At 39.7% G+C, this 17,862-nt stretch overlaps 1 long non-coding RNA gene across 1 annotated transcript; it reads left to right on the top strand.

Annotated features, from left to right (window-relative positions):
- Positions 1-81: 81 nt before the first annotated feature.
- On the top strand, positions 82-16,457 carry LOC136156292 (uncharacterized). Its single transcript, XR_010660927.1, has 4 exons — positions 82-142; positions 6,090-6,351; positions 7,059-7,151; positions 13,655-16,457. It is a non-coding gene; the product is annotated as an uncharacterized lncRNA (long non-coding RNA).
- Positions 16,458-17,862: the final 1,405 nt, after the last annotated feature.

Raw genomic sequence — 17,862 nt, 5'->3', positions numbered from 1 at the left:
TTATCTCATGTATAGAATTTTATTATAGTTTTCAACTTGTTTTAAATATTTTCAACAATTATTTTTTCTTTTTCCTCTTCTAAGACTCCAGTTCCATGTCCTGCTTGATATATGTCACACGTCCTGAGATACTCATCATTTGGTAAATTTGTTTTAAAATCTTTTATTTTGTGTGATGCCTGCTATTACACCTATAATTTCACTGTTTTTTTGGTTTTTTTCCTCCTTAGAGTTACAGGTGCTTTTAGTTCCATTTAGTGACATAATTTCAGATATTATATTTTTCATATCTAGAAATTCCATTTCATTCTTCTTTGTATTGTCCATTTATCTCATTATGTTTATTTTTTAAATACTTGAACATACATGTAAATCCCTTGTCCACTCATTCTGTTTTTGCTTTTTCTTCTTTGTCTCCTGTGGTTACCAGTCACATATGCCTATTTCTTCCCATTTCTACGTATTTTAATTGTATGCTGGATGTGTGATTTTTACATTATTGAGTGACAGGTTTTGCTTTATTCCTTTAAAGAGTTTTGGACACAATTCCCTAAGAATGGCAGGGTTTCTATTGATCCCCACTTTTTGTGCAGGTGCCTGGAAATCACCAGGTAGAAAACTGGGGCGATTTTAGGGCTTGGTTTGCTTGTTTCCCTTCCTCACCAATCACAAGCCTGTATTACCTGTTGTCCATTATCTAAAATAGCTGTTTCAGAAATTTTATTCAGTTCACTCACTTAGGATGGGAGAACTTTTTGTGAGGCTGTTACCTTTTCATGGATGGAAGTAAAAGTATGTAAGATGACCTTCCTTTTCAAAATGTGTGTAATTTTGGATCCCTACTTTGTTATGCTTATTGGTAGGAAACTGATTTTCTCCATTTTCAGAAAGCATCATCCTTCAGAGAACAGGAAACACTTTGAAACTCTGGTGTCTACAATGAGTGGAGAGAGATTTTCTGATGGTAATCAGTACTGGGAGGTGAAGGTCCTAAGAAAGTCCACTAGACCTCTGTTTGGACTTGGGTCACGGGGAAGGAAGGGATGTATGTAGTTAGTTGACCACGGTTTCTTGTTCACTGAGCATCAAGAACAATCTGTTTGAAATTCTTTCTCAGCATTCCCTCCTTTCCTTCAGACAGTTGTGTCAGAATGGAGACAATCTGGTCTATAATGTGACAGAGTGAACCCATACTTACAGTTTTAACTTAGACCTTCCTCCCAGTCTCTTCCATATTTCTCCCTTAAGATCCTAGACAGTGGAATGGATCTTCTCTCACTGATCACTCTGCAGTTGCAACTGATTTCAGTTGCAATTTCTGCTGCAATTTTCAGTTTCATTTTCTGGACAACCAGTATGTCATGACCCAGGCTATGAGGCTTCCATGTGCTGATTCCTGGATCTTGTGGTCTCTTAGTGCTGCTTATACTTGGATAAAAATTCATTGAAACAAAACAAGACTGCATTTTCTACCATTCACCCTCAGAGGGGAATGATAACAGTGTAATTTTTCACAGTTATTTCAAAAGCCTATGGTATTTGGCACAGAAAAGATATTCAGTAAAGTTATATTCTGGAACAGTTTATGTAATCACAGATACAGATCCCTATCGTTCCTGGTAAGCCAAAGCTCACATAGTCATGACTTTAATCATCTATTTTGAAAATATTTAAAGTAATATAGAAGTATGGATTCCACAACTTTATTAAAATCAGCATCCCTCTTCGATTATTTGTATCACAAAACTTCTTGGAGACACCAATTTTTCACTCTTACACCAAGTTTTCATTGTTAAAGCAATTTTTTTTCTCTTATCCATGCTACCCTGCCATCTCATTCTCCCCGTCCATCTCTTTCCCCCTGTGCATCTCTGTCTAACTTCAGTCTGCCTACATGTTACATCCCAGCATGTTACATCCAACAACAACAACTTTGTGTCTGCCTGGTGCTTTACTTTGGCTCTGGGGGGCTGAGGAGGTCTTCTCAAGAGTATGCCCTGTCAGGCTTCTGTTCTTATATTCTCAGAGAATGTCGTTGGGGGCAGGGGAATTAGTAGAAAATGAACAATGTGGATATAGGTAGGTAACCTCTATGAGTAATTTGTAAAGTAGTTTGTAAATTAGGAACTTCAGTTTTGATTTCCAGTGGATGATGCTTCAAACTGCTAAAATAAAATCATTTTCTGTAGAAATCCAAACACTTTTCCCACTGAAGCACAGTCAACTATTAATATAAAATATTTTAATGAGGTTTCATCCTATAAGACAAAAATTTAGACCAGGTCCCAACTAATGAAGTATCTTGACCTTTCATTACATACTCTGTAAAGTATTATTATTACTTTATTGCCTTACTTGTTTCAAATACAGCATTATTTAAACAATATTGAAATTTGAGGAAACAGGGAAGGATAGCCACTCTTGAACACATTTTTTTGTTGTTTTTGCTTGTTTTTTTGGGGGGTTTGTTTGTTTTAAGTAATTTCTCAATTCCTTTCAGTCTACTTGTAATAGACTTCCTGTTACATTATTGTGTTAGTGACCTGCTGAATGAGATGACCAAAGTGGGAATGCAAACATACGTTTCATTAAACCTACAAAATGAAGTCACAAGTTTGTGCAATAATTCTTCAAAAAATATTTCCCTAAGGATTTCAAGGTAGATTGAAAACTTTTGTTCTGACACTTCGTGCTCTCTGTCAACTCAACGCCTAGTTACCTTTGTGATGCACGTTTCCCTCCCCAGTAGTGGTATGCCTTGACCTCCAATCATCTACACAAAACTGCTTCTGGGCAGTTGCTTGTTTTATATTCCTCCAGCTGAAATAGTTCACCTCTCTCACTTTGTTTCTAAAAAAAGAAATAATGTTTGCTTTATTCTTATTTTCATTCCCCTTTTTTCTACAAAGAATGTTCTTTGTTTGTATTTAAACGTATTTTTCACATTATGTATGAGTCATTGTTTGAGCCTCCATATCCACTTGAAGACCTGGTTTTAGTACTGAGTAGGAGGTGCAATGCTGGCTAAAATGTGCCCTTAGTGTGTGGACAAGCAACTCACGGGCTGAGAGGACCCAGACGGTCCCCACCACACTGTCTGCACTTACCTCTTCTCTGGTGTCTCTCAGAGACAACAAGCCAACAGCAGTGGAGTTGCTCCATTCCATCTCCAAAACTCTGAACATTTTTGAAATATTATTTAAATACTATCTATATTCAAGAAAACCCAGGCCCAGCAGAGGAGAAAGATATTGAGTCCGTTCACCTTTTTTCTATCTATACAAAATAAGGGATTACCACACATTTTGGGAGGTGTACGTGTGTGTGTGTGTGTGTGTGTGTGTGTGTGTGTGTGTGTGTGTGTGTGAGATGGAAGTTCTACCACTTATGGTGAAAATGACCCAATATTCTGAAGTAGCATCTAGGAATAGGCAGGGTAAGATCCACTCTGATAGTGGTATGGTTGGCCCTACCCAGCTCGTGATGGAAGCCACTTTGTCTCAATAACCCCAGAATCAGTTATTTTAATTTTAATGATGATGAAATCTTAGAATTCAAGGGACTTTTGTTTGTTGGTTTGGCTGGTTGGTTTGGCTTGGTTGCTTTTCCTATACAGGTTATCTAATTAGTTATAACTGTAGGCTAAGAGCTAGGATCAGAATCCCTATTCTTTGCCAAGAAGACACTAAACAAATCTGTTACCTTCCCTCTGTTTTATCAACTATAAATGAGGATGATGGTACTCACCTTTCTCATAGGCTTAGCAGAGAAATCTGTAAAAAGCAAAAAAATGGCTGGCAAAAGGGACTAAGATAAAAGTTTCAAACTGGCAGTCTGTTAGCCTACCTAGGGCTATATACATGCATATATTTTCCAGTGGGATCACACACCACGAACAGAGCAATCTCTTATTTCTGTACTCTCATTGTAAATGTATTTGCTACAATGACTTTCAGATATTGAAGACTGTGAAGGAGTGAGCCCTGCTGGAGAAAAGTGCTTACAGACAGAGGGAACTGAATTTTCAAAGTCCTTGAGTTGAGTTCATGTCTCACTTCCAAAGGGAAAACCTTGTAGTAATTCCACAGACTTCCAGTGAAAACATTTAAATTGTACTGTAACAGTCCAGGCAAGAGGACAGACAGTGTGCTGCAGTTATATTTCAGCTGTGCTTGAAGGAATAGCAACAGTGACTTGGCATTATTTGAAGGAAACATAACAGGAATAAGCCGTAACTAACCGACCTGCTTTCACTGCCAGTGCTCCAGACACACCAACCTCCTTATTGTTCATGACAATACATGCTCTATTCTTAAGACTTGGAACATGTTTGTCATATAGTAGATGTCTTAGTCCATTCAGGTTGCTTTAACAAAAATACCATAGACTGCTTAAAATCAAATTTATCCTCACAGTTCTAGAGGCTGGGAAGTCCAGGATCAAAACACTGGCCAATTCAGTGTCTCATGAGAGTCCTTTTCTTGAATCGTAGATGGTGGTCTTCTCACTGGGTCCTTATAGTGCAGAAAAGGTGAGGGAGCTCTCTGGGGTATTGTTTACAAGGGCACTCATTTCATTCATGAGGACTCCACTCTTATGACCTAGTCTCCTCACAACAGCCCCACCTCTAAATACTATCATTTTGGGTGCTAGTTTTCAACATAGGCATTTTGAAGGGATACAAACTTTTCATCTATAGTTGTGTGCGTCCAATAATAATTGGCTGAATGATTTGAATAAATAAAATCTCTCACATATGAGAGTGAGAACATGGAGATTTTGGTAGCTGAAGCTAAGTGTGCCTTAACATAAATTTTGTCAGAGCAGAGAACTTGACCTGGGAGTCCATACAGCTAAGAAGGCTGTACTTGGGAGAAAGGATGACCTGAGAGCTCAGCAGTAGTAATCTGAGAGTCTGAACATCTGTTGAGATTGAGATAATAGAGATGAAATCAATAAGAATTCAGCTGTGAAAGGACTGAATCACCCACTGATCATGGCAGGTTAATTGACCTATGTAATGACTTAAATTTATGTTCATGATACCGTCCCTCTTTGTCAACCAGAAAGCTCCATGAATCAGACCTGCTGTTGCTGACCTGAGAAGAGGCTGTTGTGACATTGACGGCCATATCATTAGGGAGTGGGGTTATAAGAGCATTACTTTGGCAACTGATTCATAGTACAAAGTCTATGGAGGAAAGTACAGATAAATTTTTAAGTTGCATTTGTCCCAAGAGTAAGACAAGTTTTTTTGGATCTTGAAAGTAGAATTCCAGAATATATGGTTTTTTCTTAAGCCAAGTATCATGACTCCATCAATAAAAATATCTTTTTTCCATAGATAAGAGCTAAATGAATCAAAATACAGAGTAATTTCTGCCTTTAATTTCTTATAAAAATTTTGGTTATCATCTAGAAATATGGTTCTCAAACTTAATTGCTTATTGTAATTATACTACGCGTCACTCCAGTCTGGCTGAATGTTTGGCGTTATGTAGGTATGGACTTGGAATCCACGAATGTTTTCTAAGCTTGAACTAATGCAAAAGGAGCTTGAAAATTTTTAATTTGGAGCAGTTTTCTGGAAGTAGCAAATGATATTCTTGAATCCAAAAATTTTCAAGAGTTCTGATTCCTGGTTTCTTGGGCTCAGGATTCTCTTAGACAATTTTGGTTGTTTTTGTATTTCTTTGCAAAGCTCCTTTTTCCCAGGGAATTTCTCAGTGAATCTGCTCTGACAGTTCAACATCTGTGGCAGTGTAATGACTTAATCAGAACTGTCCTCAACAAGCCTCTGAGATTACTATAAATCCTAACACTCAACTTTTTATTATTACCTTCTTTCCTTGACTACTTATTTGTTAATACCTCATTCCTTCAAGATTTCTTATTCTTTTTCAGCTACCTTTGATCTCTTAGGGTAGTCATTCATTCTGAGAAAATCATTTACAGAATCTTCTTCTTACCTAAGTTACACAAGAGATGGACAATCATTCTTTTTGGTTAGATGTCTAAAACCTAGGATCAAAACGATTTTTGGATGTTGCTTACTTAGTTGAGCTCCTTGTCCCTTTCACATTTTATAGGACTAGGAAATTCCCCACACTTCCCTCGTCAAGAACAGTAATGCCAGAGTAGTCCATCTGGTGTGTCCGGCTGCAGGCTGGTACCTAGAACCTGAGGCAAGCTGGAGAGATCCCTAAGAATTTAAAGCCACACTCTGAAGATACCAATGCAGAAGAAAACAGCATGTTCTCCAATGAGTCTTTAGTTCTGATTAACTGTGACCTTTTTGGTCCTCAACCCCAGACACAACCAGAAGAAGGAAATGACTATTTCTATTGGCAGGTTAGTTTCTATGTTATTACATCTCATTGCCTTAAGTGGTGTTTTATCAGCTGTGTTTCTTGTGTAATGTTGAATTTCTAATAGTACAGAAAATGATTGAGTCCCTGCACTATACTTTTTAGGCAACCTACTAATACCAAATTGAATTATTCTATTCAAAGGCGTACTTGGACTAGGGTTGTTAGCATATCTTTGCTACTAAGTGTGAGGTGTGATATTAAATTCAAAATATTTTTTCTTGAGGTTGGGTTTCTTAGCAGAGTCTGATTTTAAATAATGAATATAGTAATTATTAACAGCAAATTGTTGACTGGCAACACAGTGAAGTAGCAGCTTTCTGTTATCCTTATATAAGTTCCTCTTTTATTCATAATATTTATACAATGACACAGTAAATAATTAAATTATATTAAAATCATTAAAATGATTGTTTTGTCTGTAAGACACCAGGGAGGTGATTTAATTACTGGTTGATTTAAAAATGGTAGGGGCATGTGTGGCATGATCAGATTAGTACTAGGCCACCCCCTCTAGTGTAGACAGGGGCTACTGTAACGAAAGTGTTTTCCAAAACTAAAAGACAGAGAAATGGTAATATGCTTTAAGGTCAGCATAAACTAGATATCTGGCTCTTTTGAGAAATTGAGTATGTGCTGACAGACAGTGCTACTTATCCTAATTGATGTCTCTATTTTCCTTCTTGACAGAAATAATAATATGGATAATTTTGAGTATTATTTTAACTGTGGTCTGCATTTCCATGGTTGTTTTCTTCATTGCGGTACAAGGAAGATCTAAATGTAAGTGAGCTGGGGCAATGTGGTGACTGTCATTTGAGTTTGCCTATTGTTGGGGCCTGGTGAAGTAATGTGGTAACTTGGAAGAGTAAATGATTATAAGAGTTTTATATGTATTTAACAGAGACTGAAGGCTTGGAAAGCAGAAATATGAAGGGTCATTTCTTGGTAGCACTACTTTGGTTAGGAATCTTGGTTTTATTTTGGCTGAATTACTTATTATTCTCAATCTTCCTGTTGTGAAAAAGATGTTATTTGCCCAATACAATAGATTCCCATGTGGACTTTAAACTTCAGCCTCCCTTAGTCTGCCTTCAGTTAAGAGTAATGTAGGGGCCCTTCCCCTTAATTCTACCACCCTGAGTAGCCTGGTTCCCATGATGGAGCAGGTGAGACGCCCACCAGTGAAGTATGGGACACCTCTAGGTAACACTAGAGCAAAAGACAAACTGTCACAAGAAGTAAAGTAGAAAGAAACCCAAAGTGTAGATACAGCTCACTTTCAAATAAGGGGATAACTTAGAGATAATTTAAACTTTCTCAAATGTTCTCCTGAAGAAAACTTTCCCCAGTGTTAATTTAGGAGAATACCTAATTAAATAAAGTTAAAATTTCTTACTTTAAAAGTAATCAGAGATATGAAATACAATATGAATTATGAATCTCTGAAAGCGTTTAATTTCATGAATGAATATTTCAGAAAATACTAAGTTAAAAACATAAATGTCCATATTTTAAAAGTAAATATATAATGTGAAAAAATACTTCAGATGGAATGAATTAGTTTTCTTTTTATATCCATGGATGATACTTATTTTCCATGTATTTCTGATCCTCCCAGTTAGGCATTATAAAGAATGTATAGTACTCTGAAAAAAAGTTTAGAAAAGACAGTCTGATAGTTTTCTTCCCTAGCAATACTTTCTATGCATATCAATCAGACAAAAGGTGAGGATTGTAACAGGAGCCCCCAAATGGTAAGAATCCTAACAATTTCTTATTCCAGTAAAATTCCTGGAGCATATGAGACACTTGATTTATGTTATGTTGAATTACATGTTGAACCCAATCCCTTGTTTTCCACGTGGAGAAACTGAGGTCTAAAGACATTCACTGATGAACTTAGTCCTGTTAACAGGACTGAGATTGGGATTCTGAACACCCAGTTTCCATTCTTGCAGTCCTTTTCTCTGCCATGATATCTATCTTAAGCAAGGACAATTTTGAGTTGAAATACAATGTTGTTAATATTTGTGTTCAACGCCAGCTTCCAATTGGAACTGTTCTTCTTTCCATGATCTAAGTAAATCTATGCCCAAAATACTGCTGCATTTTCCTAATCTCAGTTCCTCCTAGATCTAATATACCTGCTATAGACCCATACATTTCGCAGTGCTCACTTTGTGCAGAGTGACAACTAGAAAATAGGTGAAGTCATCCTCAACAGTCACCCAGGAGGACATGACTTGGCATTGCCACTCATCACCCATTGAGGACTACATATATTTAATTTGTCCAGTTTGGCTAAATAGTTCATATTAAGCAAAATTTAACAGAACAGTGATGGGGTAAAGATCAGTGCAGTTTCCCTATTACACTTCTATAGGGAGAAAAAATGTTCTGCAATAAAATGACTCAAAAGTCTTTAATCTGGGATTGATCCTTTTACCCAAGGCATAGTTTCTGTTGCATCTTTCTGAAGTTTGGTTTCTGGGTAGTTTGGAGCAAACCTCTCTCTGGCATTGCCCAAATTCTTTCTCTTCAATTTTGGAGGACATGAACATTTTCCATGGTGTGGGCTTGCCTGGCCTCAAGGATGAATGTGCTTGGAGAGTACCTGTTGGATTAGAGCATTTATTCTTCCCTCCCTAAGACTCTTCTTTTATCTAACACATCTCCAAAATTGTCCAACCTTTGTTATTTTGGACTTAACACTTGGAACATTTCTTTATTCCCAATTTTTGTCTGCATTTTTCCATACAGCCTTCATATTTTATTCAAAAGCTTTGTTTTCATAGTCTAGCTCATAAAAACCATATTGAACAATTTTTAAAATATTTTCCCTCTCCCTCCCTCCCTCCCTTGCTTCCTTCCTTCCTCTCACCTTCTCTCATCCACAGCCAAGTTGGTATGAAAAAGCCCATTTTCCCTTTAACCACATATTCAATTGAATGCACATCACAGGTAGTTTATGATCTATTCATCTGTTTGCCATGAATAATATTACCATTTTGATATCTAGACTCACAATCTTATAACTTTTAAGACATAATCAAAATAAATTTCTCTATGGAACTTACTGAATTCCACTTCCAGGAATTCAGAGTATGCTTCACTTTGCTAATTGTAGTAGCAGAGAACTAGTAATTACTCGTATTTGTGTGCTGTTTTTTTCCTGTCTTTTCATTCTCTGTGTCTTCTGAATTTCCATGTTCTACTAGAAACATCTTCATCATAGTTAACCTTGTTCTGAAAATCTATAATTCCCATCTTTTTATTCTTCATCAATCTCTCTAATATGCTTATTTTTTAACTAGAGTTAAATTACAGACATTTCAGTACATTGAATTTCTACCACAATTTGGCGATCTGAAATAGTAAATTTTGGTAGAATATTTTTGTCATAGTCTTTGGCCTCTCTTTTTTTCACGTTGCATAGTTTTATTACAAATAGCAGTTTACATGTCTGACACTGGTGGAAATATAACTCAAACTTCTGGATACTTTCTGATCTGTCCATTCAAATCCTGTCTCTCAGTTGTTGAAAAATATGGATTCTTTTCCTTTCTCTTAAAATTATCTTTACTGTTTTTTGTGCTAGAAGTATATGAAAGTTAAAGTCTCCTGGGGATTAGAGTTGATATTGTCAGGTTTCCATCAGTGCAATAATAAATTCCACTTGAACGGACCATCATATAGTTGATTTATCAGAACAGTGGAGACCACTACTGTGGTCAAAACTTCATCCACATTGATTCCAGTTTGTAATACAGGTTCTTCTCTTTCTCTTTCCCTTACTGAGTTCTTTTACTGAGCTTCTCTTCCCCCTGTGTGATACTGTTTCCTGCCATCCATATCAAACCCTCTCCTTAGGTGAATCAACTCTCTTGGGGAGGTGGGTGAAAACATGGTTTGGTAGCTTTGGTGTTCTCCAGTCAGGCTCCAAGAAGCTTGGCTCTAGAGTAATAAATCATCCCAGTTTGCCTGGGACTAGCCTGGTTTCAGTAACGAAAGTCATGTATCTCAGGAAACCTTTACATGATATGAAAATTCCCAGTTTTCTATAATGGGTACAGAAGGTTGGAGGAAAACAAATAAAACCAATGCAACAGCCCCCCAAAACAGGTTTGAAAGCAATATTTTTAATACCAGATGAATATAGCATAGATTATCTACCTTTCTTAGTCACTGTCACTGTTTTTTTTTCCCCTGATTACTGATATTGGCAATCATGATTTGCAGTTCACAGTGATGAATCACCTATTGTTGCATTGGTCTGGGTGATACGACTTTTGTGCATGTAAATGCATTGTAATCATGAGCATTACCCATCCATCTTTCACTTTGTCAGTTAATTGTTGTGCATTGTGTTGAGATAGTGCTAAAGTTCTTTGAAAGAATATTGGCTGACATTTCTCAAATTTGATAGTGAAAACTCAGAACTCTAAGAAGCTCAGTGAACCAAAAGCATGAGAATCATGAAGAAAATGACACAAAATCACACTGTAATTAAATTTCTTAAATCTGATGATAAAAGGAAAATCTGAAGTCCAGAAACACAAAAAAGATGCATTATTCTTATCCTGTAATAAGAATTACAGCAGACTTGTCAGTGGAAAAAAATGCATGTCACAGGAGAGTAAGGGTAACTTCTTTTATGTATTAAAAAAATTTTTTTAAAATCTCAGTCTACAGTCTACCCACCAGAAATAAATTTCATACACAAAGGTAAAATACTTACTCATCCCTGCAAAAGGTTAAAGAATTAATTGCCAAAAGAGCTTCACTGCAAATGTCAAAGGAAAGCCTGTAATCTCAAGGAAATAGAGCATGTGGAAATCTGGATTTGTACAAGAAATTAAATTCATTGAAAATAAATCTAGAACAAATACAGGACTTTTTTCCTCTTAGAATTTAAATCTCTTCAGGAAATAATTGACTATTTAAAGCTAAAAAAATGACATTTGTAGTTTTATGATGTATATAGAAATGAGTGATAAGAATAGTACTTAGACAAGAATGAGGTAAATGGAAGTGTATTATTATATGGTCCTCAAAGTGCCATGAAGTTTAATATTGCTTGAAGGTGGTCTGTATTTAAAGATGTATACTGTAAATAGTTATCTAAGAATTCATCATAATGTAAAGCAAAATTATAAAACATAATTAAAAATAGTCTAATAGGAAAAAGAATGCAAAGAGATAAGCAAGTACAAAACAAATAGAAAGGTGTTGCACACAAGCATATCAATAGTAACATTACACATAAATGGTCCATCGTGAAGTGAAAGTGAAAGTCGCTCTGTCATATCCAACTCTTTGTGACCCCATGGACTATAAAAAGTCCATGGAATTCTCCAGGCCAGAATACTGGAGCCTTTCCCTTCTCAAGGGGATCTTCCCAACCCAGGGATTGAACCCAGGTGTCCTGCATTGCAGGCGGATTCTTTACCAGCTGAGCCACAGGGAAGCCAAAAGACCCAACTAAATGCCAGATTGTCAAATTAGATTTTAAAAAACAAGCAAGACACAACAGTATGTTGTCTATAAGAAACCCAATAAAAATACAAATGTTGCTGAAAAGTAAAGATAGAAAATAATACATAGCATGCAAACACTAATCCAGAGAAATGGAAAGTGGCTACATTAATAGCAATCAGATTTCAGAGTATAGAATATTTACAGGGATGGAGGACCATGTAGAAATGATAAAGGGCCAATTTTACAACAAGATAAGACAATTCTAATTCTTTATACACCAAATAACAAAGTTTCAAAATACATGAAGCAAAAAACCTATAGGTCTGTGAGAAGAAAGTGACACATCTACAGTATATACTCAGGAATGTCAGTATCTCAGTAATTGATAGAACAAGTAGAAAGAAAATAATTAAGGACACAGTAGATTTAAACATGACTCTCATCCAACTTCACCTAATTGACATCCCACAACACAATTGACATCCCTAATTGACATCCCTAATTGACACCTAATTGACATCCCACAACACAATAGCAGAGTACAAATATAACTTTTTCTCAAGTGCCTATAGACCATTTACAAAGTATCATTTTATATTATGTATCATAAAATTAAGAACGATTTCAGCAAAATATAAGGTACGTGCCTTATTCATATCCTTGTTAGCATGAAACTACTGTGGGAAAAAAAAAAAATCATTAGTGTGGGATCCTTAATGGAATCCTGGAAGAAAAAAGGACTTTTGTGGCAAAACTGATGAAAAACAAATGAAAGTTTTAGTTTAGTTAGTAATATTGTTACCAATGTTAATTTCCTTGTTACGATCACTGTACTGTAGTATTAAGATATTAACATTAGGGGAGGCTGGGTGAGGAGTGTATGGAAACTCTCCACTATTTTTGCAACTTTACTGTAGGTCAAAATAAGGTTTTTTAAAATGTAAGTCAGTTTTTGCCTATTAGCTTTTGTGAACTGCTGCCATAGTTAAGGTAATAAGAAAGACTTAGGTTACAAACCTAGGTTATCACTTATTACCTATGTAACTCTGAGTAAGTTGCTCAAGTCCTCTGAACCTTTGTTTTCTTAATTTGTAAAACAGATGTTGATACCTTAATTATAAAATTGTTACGAGAATTAGGTATGTAGGTTATGGGCCAAGTACAACGCCTGGCACATAGGAGGCGGCCGCAGACTGTGTTTCTTCCCACTGCACAGTTGAATTGATCTATGTGCTATGCCTCTATTCTTTTGGAGCCTATAGTTCAGACAGAAAAACATTCTGATCATCTCAGCTTTACTGTACATGATTTCCTATCCTAGGACACGTCTCAGTTTACCTTGTACTGTTTGTGATTCAGCATTAATGATTCTCATGAGCAGGCAAAGAGAGTAACAGAGAAGAAGAAGATGACTATACACTCTGCTACACAGTGAACTCCTTGAGAATAGGATTAGTGTTTCACTTCCCAGATTCACCACCCAGACCTGAGTATAGGGCCTTTCACAATTGTATTGAAGTCAGTGGAAAGTAAGAAAGGAAGAGAATCTGACCACACACCCAGTGAATGAGGCTGTGGCCGATGACTTTTTATTTTCGCTTGGCTTTCCATTGAAGGAGGATCTGTGTCCCCTACATCCTGGGCTGTTGCAGTCTTTTCCCTTCTTATTCACTCCTAGTGGTTCCATGCCAGGCAAAGGACCAGCAGAAGGATAATGTTAAGAGTTGATTTGTCTTCTTCCAGTAATAAGGTGATGGGAATGCCTTTTATCAGGAGTTGTGTCATTTTCCTTTCTTTTCCTCTAGACTTCAGCATCGATTGGGAGACCTTCTGGCTTCCATCCTGTTAAGCATTCAGCTATCAGTCTGCAAACGTGAGGTGAGGGATCCCGCCATTGGGACTTTAGCTGTTCTGATACAGGCTTGCTGGTGGCATCTTCTCCTGCAAGCACCACGCCCACGCTGCCTTCTGGGGAGAGACTGGCACCTCCTGCCGACATGCTGAATTGCCCTCTGAGGACAAGGAGATGCTCACGGGCCTTGCTACCTCATAGGTGGGTACCTGCTGGAAGCCCCTGCCCCGGCCATGCTGGCTCTGCTTCCTCCTGGATTCGTGAAGGCTGCCCCTGCCAGGGATGGTTGCTCTGCCCTGGGCGTGAAGACGTGGTGGATGCCGTGTCACAGTGCCTGCCATGGCTCCCGTTACTGCTGCCTCCCCTGCCCCCGCTGCCCTCCTTCTGTCGGGCATCGCAGGTTTCATGATGGCGAGAGTATGTGCTCCCATAGGAGTGCTAGGAGGACTCTTGGATTCCTCACTCCCCATTAAGCATAACCGGAAGAGATGACTTTAAATATCTCAGAGATGATGTGAAGTCAACCTGACGCCGACCTGACCTTGGTGTTCTTCTCCGTAGATATTCATGACCTGTGCTGAGGGCGAGAAACAAATAGAGAAGGAAATGAGTGAAAGGCCTCTCCCTCTCCCTTGAATAACTCGAGGACTTACAATTAGAAGAATTTTTGATGTCAAGTCCAATCTCAACACCCTGTCATATGGTAGTGATTCATGTTTTGCTTGAACAGTTCGAGTTAAAAAGAGCACAAGTGAATGTCCTCATACACCTTTATTTTTGTGCACTTTTTGTTCATACAGCTGCAGAATAGATTCCAAAGGCAGTTCATGTTTTCACATGAGCCTAACACTACCAACTGCTTTGTAGGAGCAAAGCACCATGGCTCCATTTTCCAGATTTTCTGCCGAATCTTAGGTAGACTCTTCTTGTCCTCTGCCTCAAAGGCAGCTAAATCCACTCTCTCCCAGCTGGGATGGCCTGAGCACTGCTAGAGCTCTTCTCTGATAGTCTCGGGAGGTTTTTCCAGTAAATGGAAAGATCTCCAGCACTTAAAGAGCAACACTGCTGCTGCTGCTGCTGCTAAGTTGCTTCAGTCGTGTCCGACTCTATGTGACCCCATAGACGGCAGCCCACCAGGCTACCCCATCCCTGGGATTCTCCAGGCAAGAACACTGAAGTGGGTTGCCATTTCCTTCTCCAATGCATGAAAGTGAAAAGTGAAAGTGAAGTCACTCAGTCCTGTCTGACTCTAACCCCATGGACTGCAGCCCACCAGGCTCCTCTGTCGTGGGATTTTCCAGGCAAGAGTACTGGAGTGGGGTGCCATTGCCTTCTCCGAAAGAGCAACACACCTGAAGGTAAAAAGACCAACTGGTGGCAACTTTCAGATGGAGATGTTGCCTGTGGATTGATTGCCTGTGGAGATCTGGGCCTGTGGATTGATATCTTAAGTTCAAACAGGGCTGTTAACCCTTGACCTAGCCTTGTTCTACTCGCTCTGTTCAAAGAGGGACCAAGTCCTGTGCATCCTACTTCACTTCTCACATCCACCCCTTTTTCTTGACAGGCGAAGCCCTAATTTGGACTAAGTACATTAAGTACATCACTGATCTCTCACTCAGTTGTGTCTTGACTGTTTTTGACCTCATGGCCTGTAGCCCACCAGGCTCCTCTTCCATAGGATGGCTCCCTGCCATCTGCTAAAAGAAGTACATGCAATCCCTCCCTCCCTCTGGCATGCAAGGCCCATTGAACATCCCCTGTCACCCTGTCTGGTGTTACTTTCCACAATCCCCCTTATATACTCAGTCGAAGGTCTCTTCCTCCACAGAGGCTCTGGGGCCATGTCATGTCTCTCCTTCCTTTGAATCCATGCCATATTTGGGAGTCCTGCCACAGAGACCCCCTAACAGCTTCAGTTCCACATTGGAGTGTATTCTTTGCATCGCTGTCTTTGTTCTGCCCTATGATTCTCAAAGCAAGGGCTCGAAATGCCTAGACTCACCTGGTCAGCTCTAAGGTCTTTGTAGGCTCGAGCCATTTGAACCATGTAATGCAGCAACACAGATTTATTGCTTAAGGCTATCTTTTGTGAAGACAGCTGAAAAGACACATTGTCTCTTGTCCCAGTTTCCTTACCAACGTCGTAAGGATCTGTTTCCCTAGCACCTACAGGCACAGTGTCTGGTGAACGCAGTGAGCCCGGACATAGTGCGCTTCTAGACCAAGGGGCCCTCTGGGCAGACATGGCCCCTCAGACAGTCTAGCTAGATCAGTGCCCTCTCCTCCGGGCTGAGGCAAGCCAGCACTGTGATGACTACGCAGCTTGGTGAAAGGAATGCAGCCTGGATTGTGTCCCTTTACCCTCAGCTCTGAGCCAGGTGAGCCAGGTGCCCTTGTGCAGCGAGCTACCTGCAGAACTGTGTGGGACAGCCTTGGTCGTCGCTCAGTCATATCTGACTCTCTGTGACCCCATGGACTGTACAGCCTGCCAGGCTCTTCTGTCCATGGGATTTTCCAGGCAAGGATACTGGAGTGCGTTGCCATTTCTTTCTCCAGGGGATCTTCCCGACCCAGGGATCGAACCCAGGTCTCCTGCATTGCAGTCAGATGCTTTACCTACTGACTCACACACCTCAGACTTGAATTCCGCCACCCTTCCCTACCCCCAGGCCTACTCAAGTTCACTTGCTCATCAATCTAGGCAGCTTAGCTTTACTTGTAGACCAGAGGTCAGCCAACCATGGGCTATATCCAACCCACTACCTGTTTTGGAAATAAAGTTTTACTGGAAAACAACTTTGTTTTACATGTTTTCTATGGCTGTTTCTGTGCCACCATGGCAGAGTTGAGTGACTGTAACAGAGACCATATGGCTTCACAAAGGCTAAAATATTATCTTGCCTTTTACAGAAAAAATTTGCCTACCATGTCCAAAACCTCTGTGTGTCTGGAACTTAGTTCACCAGAAGCACCTCCAAATCCCATGTATTTTATGTTATTACTGAGAGTCTACTTGTGGTTGGTCTCTGCTCTTCTGTCCAAACAACCTGAGCAAGGACATATGTTCCTTAGGGCTTCCGGGGCTCACCTACCTAGTATGAAATCCATCGTCACTCCTTACTAGCCTGTAGCCTTGGGAACCTCACTTTACTCAGGCATAAGCTGGAGATGGTAGAAGATGTGCAGCATATGAGTTAATACACTCAGTTCCAGCATAGATAGATCCAGTCGGATGTTAAGTAGATGGGAATGGGTGTCAGCACCTCCTTTGTAAGAAGTGCATGGAGAATTTGGCGTAGGGTACCGAATGTGTGTGGATCCTAACCACAGGCAAAGGAAGGTGGAACTTGCTGGTTCAGCTCTTCCTTGTCTGGGTCCAGTTCCATTACTGCCACATTTTGGACCCACCACCTTGGGGCTCCCTCGTGCTCTCCTGTACACATACCTCACACTAATCCCCTTTTAGCATCAAACCCCCAGAGGGCAGGACAGCCCACAGTAACTGAGGATGGAATGGGGTCGGTGATTGTGGACTGCTTAGCCTATTGTACCAGAGATGATTGAGCCCATGGATGCAGATTGGTCCCCACACAGGGTGTGGAACCATGGTGGGCAGTCTGTAGGGCCATCCTCTAGCCTGATACACCAATTCCCTGCAGCCTTTGCTGTATGCTGCAATGTGAGCAGCCGACAGCAATGCTGCAACTGTTTGGCACTCTCAGGAGCCTCCACCTCAGCCTAAGCCACTGTGGCTGGCTGCTTTTAATCCTCTCTTGTCCACTGTGAACTCTCACCATCTCACACCCATGTGTCCTTGGCCCCCAACAACCTCCCTCCCCCAAAACATAGTGCCACCCTGCAATAGACCCTGTGACCCTCCGGAGGGATATGGGAGCCTAAGTCTACTCTTCCAAGGTTCTGGAAGGAGGGAGATATTAATGGAACTCACAAGGTGTGCTGCATTCAACATTTGGATCCACCTCAAGCAGTAGGCTTATTGCCAGTCACAGGTCAGTGATAATGAAGTGAACACAGATCTGAGGGCCTCAGGAAGAATACCATGGGGCCATGGGTCAGGAGGCAAAAGTTGTGTAAGATTGCTAGAAATTACCACATAGACCGGAGGATGTGTTGAGGATGGAGTCAGCAGGCATCAAG

The sequence above is a fragment of the Muntiacus reevesi genome, chromosome 1 (assembly GCF_963930625.1).
Source record: "Muntiacus reevesi chromosome 1, mMunRee1.1, whole genome shotgun sequence".
NCBI lineage: Eukaryota > Metazoa > Chordata > Mammalia > Artiodactyla > Cervidae > Muntiacus > Muntiacus reevesi.
Note: the sequence above shows the minus strand (reverse complement) of the source record. Positions and strands in the feature narration are given on the sequence as shown.